Source organism: Mastomys coucha, unplaced genomic scaffold (genome assembly GCF_008632895.1).
Source record: "Mastomys coucha isolate ucsf_1 unplaced genomic scaffold, UCSF_Mcou_1 pScaffold22, whole genome shotgun sequence".
Classification (NCBI taxonomy): domain Eukaryota; kingdom Metazoa; phylum Chordata; class Mammalia; order Rodentia; family Muridae; genus Mastomys; species Mastomys coucha.
The window spans coordinates 47611135-47631626 of NW_022196905.1; the positions used below are offsets into that span (position 1 = coordinate 47611135).

The window sequence follows — 20492 nt, forward strand, 5'->3', positions numbered from 1 at the left end:
TAAAGATAGGGTTTTGTTTTGTTTTGTTTTTCAAATAAGTGGGCAGGCTAACTTAGTGTTTTCAATTCTTTAGTCTCTGAACCTGTCTCTGAGGGTCTAAGGATCTAACTCAATGGGGTGGAGAAGCAAAATAGTAATAATTTCTTTACAAAGCAAGCCGCTAGCAGCATGTGTGTTATTATTAAAGGTCCTTTGCCTGTGATATCCTATACTGCTATCTGGAAGTCAGTCAGGAAGGTGGTACACCCTCTGACCTGAGGGAAGCAGGAAGACCTCAGGCAGAGGACTCAGACAGCAAGCAGCAGGCGTCTCGCTTCTGTGTGGGTGCCATAAGTGTGACAAACCCAGAAAACCATACAGAGCAAGGCTGCAGAGCCCAGGTAGGTGGCCCAACAGCAGTAGAAGAGGTGCCAGGTTGAGGGCCTCCCCTTCTTCCTCTCCCAGACATCAGTGATCTGTCAGCCCCACGGTTCCCACGGTGCTCATCCTGGGCACCTTACACAGAGCTCTCAAACGTGTGGGAAGCTGCAGACACAGTCCAGAAGGCAAAGCTTATTTTTTTTTTGTTTAGAAAGGTTGAAGAGGGGGAAAAAATGTAAAGCTGATTTAAATACTTAAGCAAGGAGGAGATGAACTGACACCAACAGAGGTCAGAGGCGGACAGTGGCCTTCCTGAAGCTAGCCCTACACAGCAAGGAGACAAATGCAAGGTTGGAAGGAGGCAAGAGAGGTTGCTTCATGGCCCAGGGGCTTGGTGGCATCCACTTACAGCTTCAAACTGCAGGCTATGGCTATTTCTTGCCGAAGTCAGTACTGGTTACCAGATTCTAGCAAATCACTGGGCTTGTCTGGGTCTTTGCGTTTTTACCTATAAATGCAAAAGTGCCTACTTCACAGAATTTTTAAGAGTTTTTTTTTTTTTTTTAATTAAGGCAAAGTGCTGGCATAGGAATTGCTTTAGAAATGTGAGCTATTACTACTTCATAGAAGTCCATCCTATTAGAACAATAGATTAATGGACACTCTTGTATGAAAAAATCAGGGTTCCTAGACAAAGCTCAGGACTGTGTATTTGGGAACATGCTGCTCAGGGCTTTCAGACTGTACTCCCATGTAACATGGGCTAGAAGAATGCTCTACCGAGGCTCACCCCTTCTTTCTGCCACAGTTCTACCCATGCCATGCTCTATGTATCCTAGGGATGGATAATGAACCCTCTGCCCCTCAGACACCAAGTGGCTGTCATTTCTTTTTCTTCTAATTCTTTCTATCTATCGACAGGTGCCACCAGCAACACCCTAAGCTCAACTTATCCTCCCCACCTCTTACCAAAGCCACTGCTCTTCATTCTTCGCCTCTTCCACCATCCAGAGCCAAAGAGACCTTGGAAGGAATGCATCAAACCCCAGTTCCCATGATTACAAAGGTTGAGATGTGAAATAACAGATTTCCATTCCTCAGTGTGGGCCAAAGGGCCCTCCGTCCCTGACCTTGTCTGGCTTCCAGCAGTCCTCCCTGAGCTCAGAGATTTCACCATTTGAAAGCATGTACAGCTTTTGGCTGACTCAGCATTGGCATAGGCCTTGCTTCTGCCTGGAACCCTGTCTTCACCCTGCATGCCCCCAGCCTCGGCACAGTTGCTATCCTCTCCTCCGATGCCAGCTCCTCAGGGAGGCAGGCGCAACTTCTGCTGCCAAAGATGGAACTCTGGGACCACCCCCTTCCCAATGGTGTTTTGTGCTCTCCTCTCCAGAACCCAGTCTCCTCACATGTGGTAATGACAAGAGTGTCCCAGGTTGCTAAGAGGATTATATGTACATTGCTTTAAATAGTGCCAGGCATTTGGTAAGGGCCAGATCAATGTATGATGTTAGCACATATTTATCTTGTGGAATCACAGCGGTTTATTCGTGGGTCCCTCTCCTCTGGAAACTGAGACGGTGGGGGTCTTACTCATCTTTGTACGCAGGCCAGCTGGCAGGATGCCTGGCATAAAGAAGTCACCTGTACTGAGTCCAGTAGCACCACTCCCACCAAATGCATGTCCTCATAGACTCAACGTGTGTCCTTGAGAAGAGCTTCTGCAGATACAGCTAAGGCGAGGCCATGTTGGAAATCAGATCAGGTCTTTTAGAAGACCTTATAGAAGATTGTGTGAGACACAGTACAGACACAGTCACAAAGAAAAGAGGCTTGTGATGAAAGAAGCAGAGACTGGATTGTGCAGCTTTGAGCCAAGGAGGCACAGAGATTGTCTGTAAAGCCAGAAGCTAGGAGGAGAGCTGTAGGAGAGTTGTCCTGGGAGCCTGCAGAGAGAACGACTCTCTCGAAACCATTTGAATTTGTATTTTGGTCTTTTAGAACTATGAAAGAATGAATTTCTGAGTTCGTGAGGGACAGTGAACAAAGAAGTGATCAGATACCTCTCCAAGCATTCTGAATCCCAGGACAGTGTGAACATCTTCATTCTCTGGGTTTTGTAAGACGGGGCTCTCTCAGGAGGGAGTCAGGACTCAGGGGTCTCCCCACCATCACCTTAGAACTTAGGAAGCAACCACCTTGCCACAGACCAACTCAGCTCAACATAACCCAAGACACTGTCCTCTGCCCAGGAGGAAAGACATTCTTTCATAACCAAACTCACTTAAAGCCATCCATTGTCTGGAAGGTCCCAAGTGCCTGACTCTCTGCTGCTGGGCTCACACTGTGTGACCCAGCTCCTGCCCCACCTTCTCCTGGGAAACTCTGGAGAGAGGCTGGGAGTGAGGGAGAGACAGAGAGAGACAGAGAGACAGAAAGAGAGCTCAACTTCCCAAGGGGGTCATTTGACAAAGACAAAAATAGCTCAGAGAAACCACAGAGGAAATTACGTTTTTGGCAAGATTCTGCACCCTCAATGTGCCACTTGTCTGGCCAGTTCATTTGGTCCTATCCACATGTAGCGTCATTCACCCAAGGCATAAAAGCACCCAGCAACTGTAGCAGGCCTCCCTGCCCCATCTCCTCTCCTTCTGTTCTCTTTCCATACTTCTTGACCTCTCCAGGTGAACCCTGTATTCAGTGTGGTAAGCTATGGGCTGAAGGCATTTCTCTACAAAATTATCAGGTGGACGGGGCAGTGCTGACTAATACAAATGGTCACATATTTTTTTTTATCAAGTTTCTACTCCATTCCTGGCACCATTAACTTCATTAACTGCTTACTATACACTAAGAATGGGGCTTCACTCCAATTTGATGGAGTAATGGGGAAACCGAGTCACAGGGGCTTGATCAACTTTCCCAAGGTTGTGTAGTGAACATGGGCTCACGAGCCAGCTGCTGATGCCTGGTGCTATCACCCGAGAGCCCACTGGTGACGGCAGGGCAGAAGTCACAGCACTGCAAGAAGCAGCCTTACATTGTCACCGAAGGCGCTAAAATGATCCCTCTAAAAATGTTTACCATTTCTATTGTGTTTCTAGAAATACATAGTGTGACTTTCTATCAGAAACCTCTATTGAAGCAGAAGACTGTGACATGGGAGTCACTATGGACACATATGCCATTACTGGATCCGCCCTATCTAGCCGTGTAAGCTTTCACAAGATAACCCCAATCTGTCTGACTGTGAAATGCTAGCATATATGCAGTTGGGACTCAACAATTTGATTTGTGTCAGCCTCCCTTTCCCTTTCCAGTGGAGACTGGTATGAAGTTCTGGCTGATGAGGTAGGGTATTCTCCCCTTAGGTCCCATCTAATGTCCCATATTAACTCAGGTCATTGTCAAATTAAAAAAAAAAAAAAAGAAAGCTAAACATTATCTGTGGAAATGAAGCATTTGATTTCTGGCTGCAAATAATTTATAATTTACAAATTCATAATAATTTATAATTTGAACTATTATAAAGATATTAGGGTGACTTGCATAAATCACTCATTGCCAAGTAGCAATCCCTTCCTGTCTATTGGGAAGCCATGATGCACTGAAGTGAACACTTGTCTTTGATTGCAAAGGCAGATAAGGTCGGGGCCCTGGCTCAGAAGAGAATGGCTAGAATCACCCTCTCTGCTCAGGTGATCCGGTTATTTTGAGGCCAATGAAGGCTAAATGGTTAAAAACCCACAGACAGAAGGTGCTGTTGGGTAACTTGGTGCTTTTGTGAAGTTGTGTTTTCTGATACATGTCTGGAGAGGGAAGGTTACGGAGACACTTCTAGTGTGAAAGAAAGGCACTGCCAACTGTCCTCCCGTATCTCTATCTCCTCAGTGCCCCAGGAGATGCTTCTCTTGGACCAGGCATGTCCTGGGGCTTCCTTGTCCTCTGGCTCCCAGTACCCAAGGCTGAGGAATTGGACAAGAAAAGGCACAGAGTGTTTTTGCCTTCAGCTTCCTGCCGCCCAAGCTGTAACTTGGCAGAGCTGCAGTTTTCTAAGTGACACCCTTATTGAGCAACCTCTTCCCCTTGACTCCAGTGCTCACCTTTGTGCACCAAGTAGGTTAACTGGGGGTGGGGATTGGGGGGGGGGGGGGGGGGGGGGGGGGGGGGGGGAGGCTGGGAAAGATGGTGTAGAGGAGTGGGAAGGGTGGGTCAGGAGAAAGGAGGGTAGCATTACAAGGCGCACATATGGTCACGAATGTGCATGGATGAGAAACTGGGCTCCGAGCTCTGGGAAACAGAACCAGCCTCAGGGTTACCCCACCTGAGTAGGGAGAAGGTGGGGCTCCCGCCTCTTCCGATGCGATGCGGCAGCATAGCAGCAATGCTGACTGGCTTCCCATTGGTGTTAACTTAAGAGGCAGCCCCTATTCCTTGTGGCTCTGCCAGCCTACCCACACCTCCCTTCATCACCTTCTCTTCCGTCATCTCCTGAAGTGTACCACGGTCTTTCCTTCCCTGACTCATTACAATAGTGAAGGTCCCAAATCTTCCACGAGTTCCTGTCTGCAGAACCGGATAGCAGACGCTCAGGTCCCACCCACATCCCTATCACCCGCCAAGGCTTCTTCAAGTATCTGTGACTGAGGGGTTTTCTCCTGAGTGCTTTACACAGGGCAGGCCCATAAGAACAGCTCTCAATGGAAAGCTGAGGGGACCTGGTGAATGATTCCTGGGCCTTTTTGATTCTGGGGTAGGATGGCTCCAAAGCACTTCTACAGTTCTCCAGAGGTCTGACTTGAGCTGCTCACATCAGCAGGTTTCTTACTGCTTGTATCTTGAGTTGCCAGCTCTCCTGATCTTGAATCACTTCCTGACCTACCCCTAACCCCTACTCCACTAGCCATGTCTGTAGTAATACAACAAATACCTAACACATACTACTTATGAAGAACTGGAGGCTTATTTAGCCCTGAGTTTTTGAGGCTCAAGTCCAAGCTTGGACAGCCCAATTATTTTGAGCCTCTACTGAAGTTTCCAGATGCCATTAGCAGGAGATCTTGACAGCACTTCAGTGAGCCAGAGAGAAAAGAAAAGAATGGGGTTTCAGAGCCCACACCTCCAATGGCTTAAGGACCTCCCACCAGGCACGGCTTCTTTAAGGCCCACAGCCCCTCCCATGCATATGCCTTTGCATATGAAAGACGCACACTCAAACCACGCTGGCACCGCTCTGACAGCTTTTCACAGGATCACTTCCTAATGAAACCACATGCCTAGGAAACTCTTTCTCAGACTGTGCTGACTGAGAACTCAAACCAAGAAGCCTCGGACATGAATGGCAATCCCATCCAAACAGGCCATGCAGGAAGTGTGAACTGACTGAATTCCTTAGGGAGGTCTGTAAAACCCTTGATGATCAGGCGTCTGTTCACAGCCCCATTCCCCGCCCCCTTCCTCAGAACTTTCCAGCCTGCCTTCTTTCTATCCACCAGCCACACTCAGTTATAGGCAGTTCTTGGAACACTGTCTGCTCATCAAGTTTCCTGCCCTCTGCCATGCTGTTCTCTCTGCTGGGAATAGCCTTCACCCACCGTACATTCATCTGCCTCCCACTTGTCTTAAAGGTTTCTGTCTTCCCTGACCACCTTTCAACAAATGGACACCCAAACTGAGAGGTATGAACCCTGTTTTGATGGTGCCTGTTTTCTTCCACTAGACTGGGAACTTCCTTATTTATCCACAAATCCCCAACACAGCACTGTACACACAGGGTAGGTTTTTTTTTTCTTTTTTTAATAAGTGCTTGATCAATGGATAAAACAATTTAGTAAGTAAATAAAACATTTAAGGAGTAAAAGGGCTCCTCTTATGGAATAAAATACAGTGGATATTCTGAGGAAATTGTAAACCACTTTGTGGGCTGGTGAAGTGGGAAGATGACAGCTGTTGCTTCCTAGGAAGAGACGAGCATTGACTTTATTTTATTTATTTATTTTTTTTGGAAGGTCATGAAGGAGGTGAAAGCTAAGTAGAAAGACTGGAGGTGTTGAGGAGCAGGGAGAGGAAGCCTCCAGCGACAAGGACCCTGAGGACATTTGTGGGCCAACCTGGGAATGGAGTAAACCAGGCCAGCAAGAGAGAGGATGCTGCACTGAGCTTAGGGACCAGCGGGGCATACAAGTGGGGTGTGTCCTTGACCACATCGAGTTCCAAGGCCGTGACTTCATTCATTGTTTAGTCTGCTGCCCCTCCCCCAGCCCTGTCATCTTTCCTTCCTTCCTCAGCTTCCTCTGCTCCTGGGTGAGGCTTCCTGTTAAGTCGTTCTGAGAACTGGAGTTTTCAGAGCTTTAGAGAGTGAGGACACTTGCCAGTGAAACTGCTACCAAAGGTCCTCATTAACTTCCAAGAAGCCATGACTGGCTCTGTCACACAGCCCCGGTATTTCAGAGAGCCCCAGCGCTTCAGAGGGTGAAGACCCGGAGGTGCCCTCTTCACGTTGGTGTGCTTTTAACATAGCGTTCACAACTGCTCAGGAAAAGGTCAACTCCACCTTTCTATTCACAAAGCCAAACTGTCACCACCCTGTCACCACCGGGATGCTGGCTATCTAAAACAACCCTTGGTGATTCATTTCTAGGACCCAAGTCCTGTTGTAAAGTGAATTGCCCCGATCTTCTATCTTTTGACTCAAAATTTTTAAAAACTTTAGAAGGTAAATTCTCATTTTTATAGAATTCAGGAACGGATTAAAAATCTGTCTATGTGAAAACAGTTAGTAAAAGAAGCTTTTAGGACAGCCAGCATTCAGGAATTTGGCCACAAAAGGCTACACAGTCCTAGAAGGTTAAAACGCTGCTCAATAATCCCTCATCCACAATCCCGACATCCTAAAAGCTCCAAAGCCAATTTAAGGGATAACTTTAGCATTAAAATTCATGTGGCAGCAAACACTGACCTGAAATAATGAGGCTTTATTCAGAGTCAATATTTATCTCCAAGTGATTATTTTTACATATCTGTTGTAACCAAAATAACCAGTGTGTTTTAATATAGGGTTCTACTCTATACCCTGATGAAAAGCACTGTATAACAAAAAGTTTAAGTACTCTGTTGTTTGTATCACTCTAGAATTTAAAAAAATACTCTGAGTTCCAGAACACATAAGACACACAGCAGATTAATGGGCATGAGCCTATATATAGTATGTTCAAATTAATTTTAGCATTAGACATTTTTGAGGATGTTGCAGTTTTGTGAAAGTTGGAGGGTGGTTAGCCTTGACCACGTCTGACTGTCCAGGGCTCTCTCTAGCTCCTTCTGCATCTCTACTCCATCACTTTGCTCTCAATAGGAGTTGATGAATCTGAGCTCAAGCCCTTGAAGTGCACTGGGCTCAGACCAAGAGACATACCTTTAAAGACTGGCTGCCTTTGGAGAGTGGCTTCATGTTCTAGTCCATAGTTTCCCTGTCTGGAAGGAGAGGCCAGTCTTGCCTTTTCCAGAGAAAGCTGCTGTGGTGAAGCCAATGGGTATATGTGAAAATGCCCTAGAAACTATAAAGGAATGCAGAAAAGCTCTAAAGGAAGCCCCACTCTGCACTTACCCGAGATAGCCTACTCTGGCTCTAAAGGGGAATAAGCTTCGTTTAAAGCCAAGTATACTGACACTCCGTGGTGAAACCCAATTGGTCAAGAGGATGATCTGATGATGCCCAGGCAGGCTTTGCTCCTTTGTGCTTGTCTATTTTGGGATGCTGTGATCCTTGGATACCTGGGTTAATTTCTCGAATCCTCTTGGGTGTACCTGAAACAGAAGCTTTTATGCCTTAACTTTTGCATCCCTCACAACGTGTTGTCATCTGGCATCGCTTCTCTTCCACACTCTGTGTTGTGCTGAGACTGCACTGTCTGCCTTCAAGTCACAGGCTTCCCAAGTTCATAAAGCCAGACTTTCTAGTAAGTGCCAGGTCACTCCCAAGCATCTCTCATTCCCTCGTGTCAACACTACATCTAAGTAGACATGGCCCACGGGTGGCTCCTACCAATAAGCAACTGTCAAATTGAGTTTAAAAAAATAAAAAAATAGAGATCACCGTTCCATGGCCAGAATTCTCCAGATACACAACACTCCTCTCTACTTGAATCACGTAATCATCAAGTCCAAGCAGCACATGGGTGTGTCTCACACAGGAGAACAATAAACAAGATTAAGTTACTTTTGAGTTCCTAATTGATTTTCCAGAACTCCCTCTTCCTATCACAAAATACAGCTTTCTGAGCAACTCATTCAATGTAGTCTAATGCTGCAAGGGGGTGGAGGGCTGCGCTTTAGGGACGAAGACACATTCTGGAAATACGAAGGCTTTCACATGTAAATGAGTAATTGATACATTTGGCCTCCCAATGACACTTATTGTTTGCATTCACCAAACCTAATGCCAAGACAGATTTTTGTGTTTATGCTACAAAACTTGGAGAATTGTTCAAATTCTTTTCATCCCTGGAGTTTTGTTGGGTTGAATGTGATGTATTGAAAGAAATTTTTACAATGTTTTGGCATTATTTTGAAATACAAATTAGATAAGGCTAATTGTAATAATTGTTTTTAATTATTATAACTTGGTATGGTTTTTCTTGATTCTTGATAATGTGTAGTTATACCTTTTATAAAAAAAAAAATCCATCTCTTTCTTTGCTTATTTGATGTGGTTTTGTTTGTTTGTTTGCTTTTCAAGACAAAAATCTTCCTATATATCCCTGGTTGGCCTGGCATTTACTATGTAGCCCAGGTTATCCTTAAATTCAGGAGAGTCCTGCCTCATCTTTCCAGGGAGTTTATGGCCCTTAAGGAAGAGAGGACATGACTCTCCCCTGAAGTATATACAGTAACCTGTTGTTACTTGGACTTGACATTATCCCTTTTTCCAAGGACTCTATATGTGAATTAAACAGAGCTGATCAGGACTTTTTCCTATGGTACTTTTACCCAGGCTCAGCCCACATTTTTGCCAAAGTTAAGGAGCCAATTACGTTAGATGTCATGGGTCAGGTACTTTAGTTAAAACTTCCTAAGTGACTCTAAGAACAAAAGGAGCCGGGCACTGGCAACAGGGAGGTCAGTCAGCACCTGGGCATGACTGTGTTCTAGTAAATCCTCATCTACAAAGGCAAGCGTTGTGCTAGATTTACCCAGAAGCCCATGGCTTGTTTGTTTTAATAAGGTACTCACTGCATTGTGCTATAATTAGCTTCACGTTGCTGGTCTCTTCCATAAACCCTTGTGTTTCTTCTAGTAAAGGCTCCTCTGTCAATTTTTTTTTTTTTAAGATTTATTTATTTATTTTAGGTGTATGAGTACACTGTAGCTGTACAGATGGCCATGAGCCATCAGGTGGCTGCTGGGAATTGAACTCAGGATGGCCCCGCTCGCTCCGGCCCCTGCTCACTCAATTATTTTCAAAAAACAAAATTCAAACACTGACTAACTCATCAGAAAAAAAAAAAACTGTTTTAAGCAAAAGTCATTAATAGATAGTGATACAGGCAGGGGAAACTAATGAAAAGTGGTGTATTTACATAATCCCCAAATACTAATAAATCCCCATTACATACCTATTGACTGCAAAGAGGAAACTGATTTTTGTGGGGTAGGGGGCACTATAGGACCGAATTCCCCCTCAATCAAGTGATCAAATCTATTTACCCAACACTGAGAAAAACTGATCCCAGTGTACACAGGGTTCTGCAATATCGCTCCTAATGCTAAATAATCTGGATCCAATCAGAAAAACCACCAAGTAACTACAGACTGAGAATACTGGAGATAATGTTAGACCCATACTCTCTGCAAGTACCAATGTTATGAAAAATAAGCATGGGGGAACTGGGCCAGAATGGAAAAGAACAAGCTAGAAAACACAAATGCATGCATCTAAGATTTTATGCTTATAAAGAACATTAGTGAAAAAATTGGCAAAATCTAAAATAGATCTATAGACTGGAAAACATTTTGTATCAAAGTTAATGCCCAGATTTTGACCATTATTCATATTTTGTCGTTTTCAGCACAGTCACACACCACCAAAATGACTAATCTTTTTAGCTTGCCTGGGACAGCGAAGCTTCCTGATACATGACTTTAGAGGATTTGGCCATGGAAATGGCAATGGGCTCTCAAAAGGTTCAGAAGCAATATGTGTGATATGTATGTGTAGATAGGGAGAAAACAAAGTTAGTAAATGTTAACACTTGTTCCATAGTAAAATAGCCATACTATCTCAGTAGCTTTCCCATATCTGAAATTATACTAAAAGTAAAAACAGGAAGGAAAAGAGTTCAATGCTCTCTTGAGAAATCTCCTCCAGCCAATAAATATGCTCTTCGCATCATGGCTCTCAGCAGCCATAAAAAGAGCCACATTGTACCTCATCTCTGTAAATACCATATATCCTCTACCCCACAAACCACACCCCTGCATCATCCAAGCTCAAATGAGAGAGGCTTCTATCAGAATACCATATTTTTAGACCTCAAAGTAAGAGACTAGTCAGAATACGATTGACAGTCAACTATTAGTTAACCACTGATTGTATGTTGGTCACTTTTTCTTAGGAGAAAAACACTCAATTTTCATTACCACCACCCTGTAGAGACTGTTAATAACCTTCTTGAAGGGAAGAAGGGGAAAATATGTCATTAGGAAGTTACATCAGCTGGCCAATGGTACACAGCTGCAGAGTGAACAGGGTGAGATCTCAAACCAGCTGGAAATAATGGAAGACAGAACAAATGGCCACCACTGCATATCAAGGAACTGTTTAAGAGGCAGAGCTCCCAGGAACTAAACCACCAACCAAAGAGTTGACCCATGGCTCCAACCGCATATGTAGCAGAGGATGGCCTTGTCGGACATCAATGGCAGAAGAGGCTCAGGTCCTGGGAAGGCTCAGTGCCCCAATGTAGGGGAATGCCAGTGTGGAGAAGTGGGAGTGGGTGGGCGGGTGGGTGGGGGAGCACTCTCATAGAAGCAGGGAGAGGGAGGATGGGATAGGGGGTTTCTGGAGGGGAAACTGGGAAAGGGGATGACATTTGAAATGTAAATAAATAAAATATCCAATAAAAAAAAAAGAGGCAAAGGCAGGATTATCAATGATACATTGTTGAGTCAAAACAGCCAAGCTCGGCTGGCTGTGCTCTTTGAATGCCTCTGTGTCTGAGTCATGTGTAATTTCCATAAATGTGTATGCACAAGTAAATGCATATACATAGTTTTGCATTACCAGAGAGGTCAAGGACAAAGTCTCTTAAACTTTACAGTTCAAAAGAACCACTTGGAAAATATTAATGATGATTAATAATAATGACAATGATGATGACAAATCAAAACAAAAAAAATGTGTATTTACGATCAGGGCCCCCTGAGCTCTTAGAATCGTAAAATACTAATAAATCATGCTACATCCGCTGATTTCACTTTAGAGATTAGGAAGGTCGCCTTGACAATATTTTAAGTTTTTAAAAATTGCCTCTATTGTTTTTAAAAGCAAGCTAGAAGGTGAGTAAGTTACCTCAAGGTTAAGTCCTACAGGAAAATATCCCCCTCCCGGATGTTGGACACAGACAGGGTAGGTGAGATTCCAGGCTTTTAGCTCACTTGCACACACGGCATCTAGGAAAGTGGCCATGATGTCTGGGAAGATGTGAAGACAGATAGGCAGACAGACTAGACAGGCAAAGCCGAGGCGTGGCCTCCTCAGCTACCCACTGGCAACAAGGCCATTGAGATCGGTAGTGACTACCTGGCCCCTAAGACAACAGAAAGCTACCGCCTTCTCCTTGTGTTTGTGAGCAACTTGCCTTCTTCACTGTATGCACACGTATTATCCTAACCCAGCAGGCCTGGAGGCTCCAGGTACCAGGTAGGACCTAGGTGGGAGACAGAAGGTCTCCTCATCTGGCCCCTGGTGCTGCAGTCATAAGATCCGTCGTCGTTAGCCTGCAAATGAGGTCCTGCTGCACCTCTGCCTCTGGTGGTGTCTCCTCTCCCAGAGTGCTCAGCTCCTCACAGGGGCTCCTGGCTACACTGGTTTACCCAGTCTGCCTCCCAGACACCTCTAATTTTATCGGACACGCCTCTCAGCCTCCATCACTCCACTCCAACTCTCCTGCCTCGCCCTCCTGCTGCTCCTTGGACTTCCAAATACTTCATGACTCAGAGGCCCTCTGTCTTCTTCCCTTCCCTCTACCTACAAGGCTTTCTGCCCGCTTCACATACCTGCACGACTTTCCTCTGTAGCCAAATTTGATTTCTTGCTCAAGGAGGATGCTATGGTCCTCCCTCCACCTCTGCTCCCAAGTCCACAAGTGGAAACAACAACTCTCATCACTTCCAGCTCTGCTTTTCATCTCCGTCCTAACTCCACCTAGCTGGAAGGCCCCGTTCAGAACTCATTTGGTGCTGGTGTCTGCCTCCTTGAACTGTAAGCGCTGTCAGTTCAGTGTTTTTAGAGTTGTGTTTTTAGTGCCCAGAGGAATTCCTGGTATCTAGAAGACAGGTAAATCTCTGTTTACTAAACATTAACTGGGATCCTTCTACTTAGGTTTCTGAGTCTGGCCTCTGCATTGAATTTGGGTAGACCATACTGAGTCCCAACGTGGTCCATGGAGAAAGGACTTTTGCCAGGAAATGGAGCCATCCTAGATGGCCAGAGATAAATGAATAAAGAAAATGTGGTACATATCCACAATGAAATTTTATTCAGCCATAAGGAAAAAAATGAAAGCGTGACATCTGTCAGAAAATAGATGAAATTAGCAAAATAAGACAGATTAAGACAAATACTTCATATTTTATCTTGTATAGGGAAATTGTGTGCCTGTGTGTTTATGTATGTGTGTGGGGTGTGTATATACATGTATGTAGGGTGTTTTTAGGTGGGGGATATGTGTGGGAGTTTATATGTGAGTATGTATTAGTGTACTGGCTGGTTTTGTGTATCAACTTGACCCAAGCTGGAGTTATCACAGAGAAAGGAGCCTCCCTTGAGGAAATGCCTCCATGAGATCCAGCTGTAAGGCATTTTCTCAGTTATAATGATCAAGGGTGGGAGGGCCCCTTGTGGGTGGTGCCATCCCTGGGCTGGTAGTCCTGAGTTCTATAAGAAAGCAAGCTGAGCGAGCCAGGGGAAGCAAGGCAGTAAAGCAGCACCTCTCCATGGCCTCTGCATCAGCTCCTGCCTCCAGGTTCCTGCCCTGTGTGAGTTCCAGTCCTGACTTCCTTTGATGATGAACAGCAATGTGGAAGTGTAAGCTGAAGAAACTCTTTCCTCCCCAACTTGCTTCTTGGTCATGATGTTTTGTGGGGGAATAGAAACCCTGACTAAGACAATTAGTAACTAAAACAGAGATCACAAGGAGTACAGAAGAGATCTTAAAGGACAGTGGAATGCATGTGACATGGTAGCAGAAGGAGACTATCTGGGGGGAAAGAACAGAACCAACTAGAAACACACCTGGAGTATGTGTGCAGATTGGGTGAAGGAAACAGACTAGCATGATGGATAATGACATATTATGTATGAAATGTCATAATGGGACCCATTAATTTGTATGCTAACTTTAAATTCATAGTCACAAGTCCACGGGTGTAAAATTCCATATACTTAGTATATAAAATAAAATGTGCATTAAATGTTTTAAAGCTTTCCTTGAGCAATGGCCCAGCAGGGAAGAACATTTACTTAGTGAGCTTGAGGGTATGGTCCCTGCTCCTGTAATTCCAGTGCTATGGTGTGAGTGGCAGGAGGATCACTCCAGCTTACTGGCTGCCAGCCCAGCTCCAGGTCCAGTAAGAGACAGAAAAGTGACACAGGTTACTGACTTCCTCCTGTGACCTCTGAGTATTGCACATACAAGTGCACATACTGCCCCCCCTACGCACACACACACAAGCAAGCATGCACATACACATAAAATTTTTTTGGAAAATTACATATATGAAAATTTGAAATAATTTAATTTAAAAATGATGAAGTCAGCAATTTCAGGTGGGGTAGATCTCATGTCCGTGTCGTTCTTCCTTTTTTTTTTTTTGTTAAGGTCTCGCCTCGTGTCTTAGCAAAGATATTTAAATGTTTACCTTCCACATGAAACATAATTTTGGCTGAAGCCTTTTTCAAAGAAACATCATAGCTCCGCTTTGAAATCACTTGGCAATGTGCAGTGTGACTCATTTAATTTACATTGGCTCTGCCTCTCAGCACTCATCAATTGTTTTTAAGTGAACTAAAATCTAACCTAAAAATTGTTTCAAACATAGTTAAATTTTTATGAGCAGTCATTTAATTTGTTCTATGGGTCCATCTGGTTAAGCACTGTGAACTTGGATTTCACTGCCCCATGCAAAATTTAAAGCAACCATTGCTTTCTTTGGCGATCTGGCTGTGTCTGCTGGCTGCTGCTTTTTCACCAGTCCTCAGTCCTGAACCCACTAAATATACTGGATCAGCTTTCCTGGTGGGAGTCAGAAAAATGAAGTGTCACATTATTGAGTGTTAATACAGGTCCTGGATTTGTGGAGGAATTGTTATGAAGTTTTGTGACTATGGAGGGAAGTCACAAAGTCAAGGCATGGAGGCACTCCACAGTGCTGCTGAAGCCCACACTCGTGCCTGCGCTGCCAGCCTGCTTTCCTGAGTTCAGGTGAAGATACCTTTTGTGGCCAAGGGCAAGGATCCCCTTGGTGCTCCTCCTCTCTCCGCGTGTACCACCACCATCCCCTGGGCCCTGATGGCAGATATGTGTTTGTGGCATTTTCTGATGCTTTGGTAGCTTTTGGTGGACTCTTGTGAGGCAAGAGTGGGGAAATGTTCTGTAGTGGAGGCCGCATGAGAAAACCTGCTCAGTTAGTCAGATGATATGCCAAGGCCTGCTGTCGACTGCAGATGGGGTTTTAATCACACAACCTCAAAGCTGTCCCTCATTTGTAATGGCATTAGCCTTGGTGTTTTGTCCTCCACTTAAGTTGTCTGTTGCTGGGGTTTGCTTGAGCTCTGGCACAGACGGTTTATCACCAAGAAGGCTCATTTTGGACAGACCTTGTCAAACTCCCCCTGGCTTCAGAAGGAATACATTTCATTCCTGGATAGTACTATCTACAGAAAACCTTACAAAACCGAAAGCTAGTAACTGTCCTAGAGGACAGATGTCACCCAGAGCCACCGGATCATTTTGTTTGTTTTTCTTGCTAACCCAGCACGACTTTGAACCCACACTGTAAATAAAAGAGACAGGAGCATAAAACTCCACACTTCCGACTTCCTCCCACGGTGCTGACATTTCCAAGCCCCATATGTTTTCCTAAACAAAGTTTCATGAAGATATATTTATTTTAATAAAATAAAACAAAACCAAAAAAAAAAACCCTCTTTTTAAGAGTTCAGCATTGTGACATACTCCTATAACCCCATTGGTCCTCAACAGACCTAGGAGGGTTGAGAACCTGAGGCCAGTTTGAGCTGCAAAGTGAGATGCTCTCTAAAGAACAAACAGCAGCCAAAACAGACAACTAGCCCCACACAAACCTGTGGTAGGGTTATTAGAACTCTAAAGAAGAGAGGCTGCCTACAGGTTAGAGAAGACCCTTGCAGGAGATGCTCTCTCCCCTTCTGCTGAGCAGCAGCCCTCTTGAGAGAAAAGAGAATTGAGAAATGAGCAAAATCCTTTACTTACATCAGTCAGCAAGAACTTGCGACAAGCAGCTGATAAAATTTCAAACATGCCACCGTCCTCTGCGGTTATGACCAAGGTCTAATGTTCCCCTTCCCCCACCCCTCACCGTCTCCCTTACATCTCCTATGTTTCTTTTCCTTGGGAAGACAACCCTTCCATTCTCATTGGTGATTCGGGTGGACTGGCCCCATTCAGGATTTACCCAGCTAAAGTTGGTCAGTGCATCTTCCTTAAGCCATATTGATTGGTTAGGGTTGAGCAGGTCAGCCAATTTGGGCTAATAAGAGAGGAGGTGAATACAGGTTCTCAGTGATCAAACCTGGTAAGCTGTGGGATTTTTCCCCGTGGGTTCTCCAGGACAGTTGTGTGGTGAGAGTCCAGAACTACCAATTGCCATTTCAGAAATAAGAAATACCAAATCCTGTATGGCTTGGACTCCTAGAGGTCAGCTTTTACCACTAGACTTTCAGTTATTTGAGCAAATGCATTCCCTGTTTTCTATCACTTAGAACTGTAGGAGACACAAGTGACTCAAAGCTCTGAATTCTCTTCCTGGCCAGGTGAGCATCTAAAGCAGCAGTTCTCAATCTTCCTAATGCTGCGACCCTTTAATACAGCTCCTCATGTCAAGGAACTTTAATACAGTTCCTACACACACACACACACACACACACACACACACACACACACACACACACACACAAAATTATTTCCATTGCTACTTCATTACTATAATGTTGCTCCTGTTTTGTTGTCAGAGTGTTTTTCTTTGCTGCTATTTGTCCCAGTAGTGTTCCCTCTTTCTTATAGAACACCCAGGAAGCTTAGGTAGCTTGCCATTTGGGCATCTTCTCACAATCCTAGTTGACCCCAACTCCTTGCTCCAATGATGGGTACATAAGTAGACACAACCAGTTAGGGCAATCCCTATAAGGGGCCATTTAACTTAGAGCTGACAAAAGTAGATGCTCTCATGATGGTCTAGGAAATAAGAGTGGGGTCTTTTATCCTTTTTTTCTTTTCTTTTCTTTCTTTCTTTTTTTTTTAAAGAGAAGTAAGCCTTTATTTCCATCTTTCTCAAATTAAGCAGTCTGACTTAGTTGCTTTGAGGGGGTTAGTCAAAGAGACGGAATCCCATATCCTTATCTGATTCCTCTGACTCTTCCTTTTCAGCCTTGGCTGGGGCTGCAGCAGCAGCAGGGGCAGCAGTGGTGGTGGCAGCCACAGGGGCAGTAGCTGCAAATGCAGATGGATCAGCCAGGAATGCCTTGACCTTTTCAGCAAGTTGGAAGGTGTACTCAGTCTCCACAGACAAAGCCAGGACCCGCTTGTACCCATCGATGTTGGAGTGTGGCACCGAGGCAACAGTTGGGTACCCGATCTGCAGACAGACGCTGGGCACATTGCGGACACCCTTGAGGAAGCGAGAGAGTGCAGAGTCTGCTCTGGGATGTCCAGCACTTAAGGATTATAAATGCTGCCATTGTCAAACAGCTGTTGGATGGTCAGCCCAAAGGAGAAGGGGGAGATGTTCAGCATGCTCAGCATGGTAGCTTCATTGGATCCTACCTTGTCTCCCAGTTTTTATAAGCGGCACAGCTGCACATCACTCAGAATTCCAATGGTGCCTCTGGAGGTTTTGGTGGTGATGCCTAAAGCCTGGAAGAATGAGGTCTTCTCAGGCCCCAGACCTGTGTTCTGAGCTGGTACAGTCACCTTGCATGGGGCGATGGCACCAGGTCGAGCAGCAGCTGGCTCCTTATTGGCCAGCAGCATATCCCTAATCTCAGTGAGGTCCTCCTTGGTGAACAGGAAACCCACCTTCCCCCAATATGAGGCAGCAGTTTCTCCAGAGCTGGGTTGTTCTCCAGGTGCCCCCTGATGGCCTTGTGTATCATGGTGTTCTTGCCCATCAGCACCCCAGCCTTCCCTCGGAGGGACATGCAGATTTGTTGCATCTGCTTGGAGCCCACATTGTCTGCTCCCACAATGAAGCACTTTGGGTAATCAAAAGTTGAATGATCTTAAGGAAGTAGTTGGACTTCCAGGTCGTCCTGTCTTCCCTGGGCATCACGGCGGTGCATCAGGGCTTGCCAGGCAGGTTTAAAGACGATGTCACTCTAATGAGGACGCCTGGCGAGAGCGGGTCTTTTATTCTAATTCCTACTGAAAAGACAATTAAGTGGGTTTGCTGAAGGGGTATATGGAGAACATTCCTGAAAATGCAACAATGTAAGGAAAGACAGACAAGAGATGCAGGCATATCAGGAAAGACCAAGTCCTAAGAGCATAGTAGGAGGCCTGGATCTGGCCACGCCTAAGACAATTTGAGATGGGTTTTCTACCACTTGTACTTTAACATCTTGACTAATATAGACTCTTTTTACATTGACAGACATTTATTTATTCTTATTATCTAATAAGCACAAATGACTCCTTAGTCTAAAACTCATAAATGCGTAATGCAGAAAATTTGAGAAACAGACAAACACAAAGAAGAGAAAGCGAAATTCACTTTGAACCCAACAAATCTGAATTTGTAGCTACTGATGTTTGTGTGTGTCTTTCCCATGCAGTGTTGTGGGTCTCTACATCATTTCCATGTTACATGCTTGCACTGTAGCATATTTTAGCTGACTTCCTCTCTCTGTCAGCTGATGCCAGTGTTTTCCTTCCCCTTCCTCATTTCCTCCCTCCACTATTCCTTCCTTTCTTCTTTCCTCCATCACCCACCCTGTAGTTCACTAGTTATTATCATAAATGATGTGTTTATAAAAAGATAAAGAGGGGAGGCGTATGTTCTGTGGAGGTGTGGAGGAAGGGAGTGCCTCTGTGGGCCCATGCTGAGGCATCCTTTCCCCCTGAGGGACCAGCCACAGGGACAGGGACAGTGGTATAGTATAGAATACAGTTTATTAAAGGCATTGGGAGGGGAGTTAAGAGGGTAGGAAAGGCAGAGAAAGACAGAGACACAGAGAGAGACAGAGACAGAGGGAGAGAGAGGGAGAGAGAGGGAGAGAGAGGAAGAAAGAGGAAGAGAGGGAGAGAGAGGGAGAAAGAGAGGGAGAGAGAGGGAGAGAGGGAGAGAGAGGGAGAAAGAGGGGGAGAGAGAGGGAGAGAGAGGGAGAGAGAGGGAGAGAGAGGAAGAAAGAGGAAGAGAGGGAGAGAGAGGGAGAGAGAGGGAGAGAGAGGGAGAGAGGTAGAGGCTAGCCATGAGTACAGGGAGAGGGGTGAGGAGAAGGGAAAGTAAGAGCAAGAAAAAGCAAGAGAGCGAGGAGGGGGCAAGCAGCCCCTTTTATAGTGAGTCAGGTATATCTGGCTGTTGCCAGATAACTGTGGGGCGGAGCTTAGACATAATGCTAATAATGAACATATGTGCTGATGAATGTTTGCACATCTGCATGGTCATTCTTCACAATTGATTTACATGCCCACATGTATACTAAAGCTGTCTCTTATCTACTGATTTTAAAAAATTTTCTGTGAGCACATTTACATATGGTTCAGGCTTTTGATATAGCAAAATTGCTGTGAGGTAGACTACTTGAATGTCTGTCTTAGTGACTCATCTATGACCTCTGAATATTACTGTTTAAATCAAGATGAACATGTTTTTTATTGTAATGCTATTGATTTGTTTTTATTGTGATATTATTGGTTTGCCTTCTTTATAACTAAAATTCTTATAGTTTTCATGTAGGAGGAACTAACTCTACCAGGGTACGGCTTATTCATTTGTGTTAGTTTTTTATTGACATCCGTTAGAAACATTTGATGAATATTGTTTTGAGTGTTTGCTGCCAGTTTTCTCTAACACTGACCTGACCTGTCAAGAATTAAATAAAATAACTTTGGAGGTAGTATTGTGTCATTACAATAGCTAACAAAAGAAGTTTGGGGAGGACTTTGTAGGGCCAAATCCCAGCGCTACCATTTAGCAGCTGTATGCCAACTGCATAACATTTCCTTAAAACAAAATCTTTATGCCTTATTTTTTCTCATTGATAAAGTAGAAATAATAGAAATGTTATGGTTTGAATGTAATACATCCTGACCAGTTCATGCCTTTTGAACACCTGGTCCCTCCAACGGCTTGGGGAAGTTGTAGAACCTTTGGGAGACGGATCCTCCCTGGAAGCCAGGCCTTAAGAGTTGTAGCTTGGTCAGCTGCTTGTCTGAGTTTTCTCTACTTCCTAGTTTGCTGAGATTGAAGGAGTCCCAGAGATACAGACACTCCTGCTGTAATGAACTCTAGCATACCTTCCACACTACAGTAGACTTTGATTTCTAAAACCGTGAGCCCAAACAAATCCTTCTTTGCTTAAATTGCTTCTATGAGGACTTCTGTCTCAGTAACAAATGAGTAAAGTAACTAATACAAGTACCCACTTTATAGGATTG

General features: G+C 44.7%; 1 pseudogene; it reads right to left on the reverse strand.

Annotated features, from left to right (window-relative positions):
* Positions 1–17205: 17205 nt before the first annotated feature.
* Positions 17206–18162, reverse strand: LOC116069973 (annotated as a pseudogene).
* Between the last annotated feature and the right edge of the window lie 2330 nt (positions 18163–20492).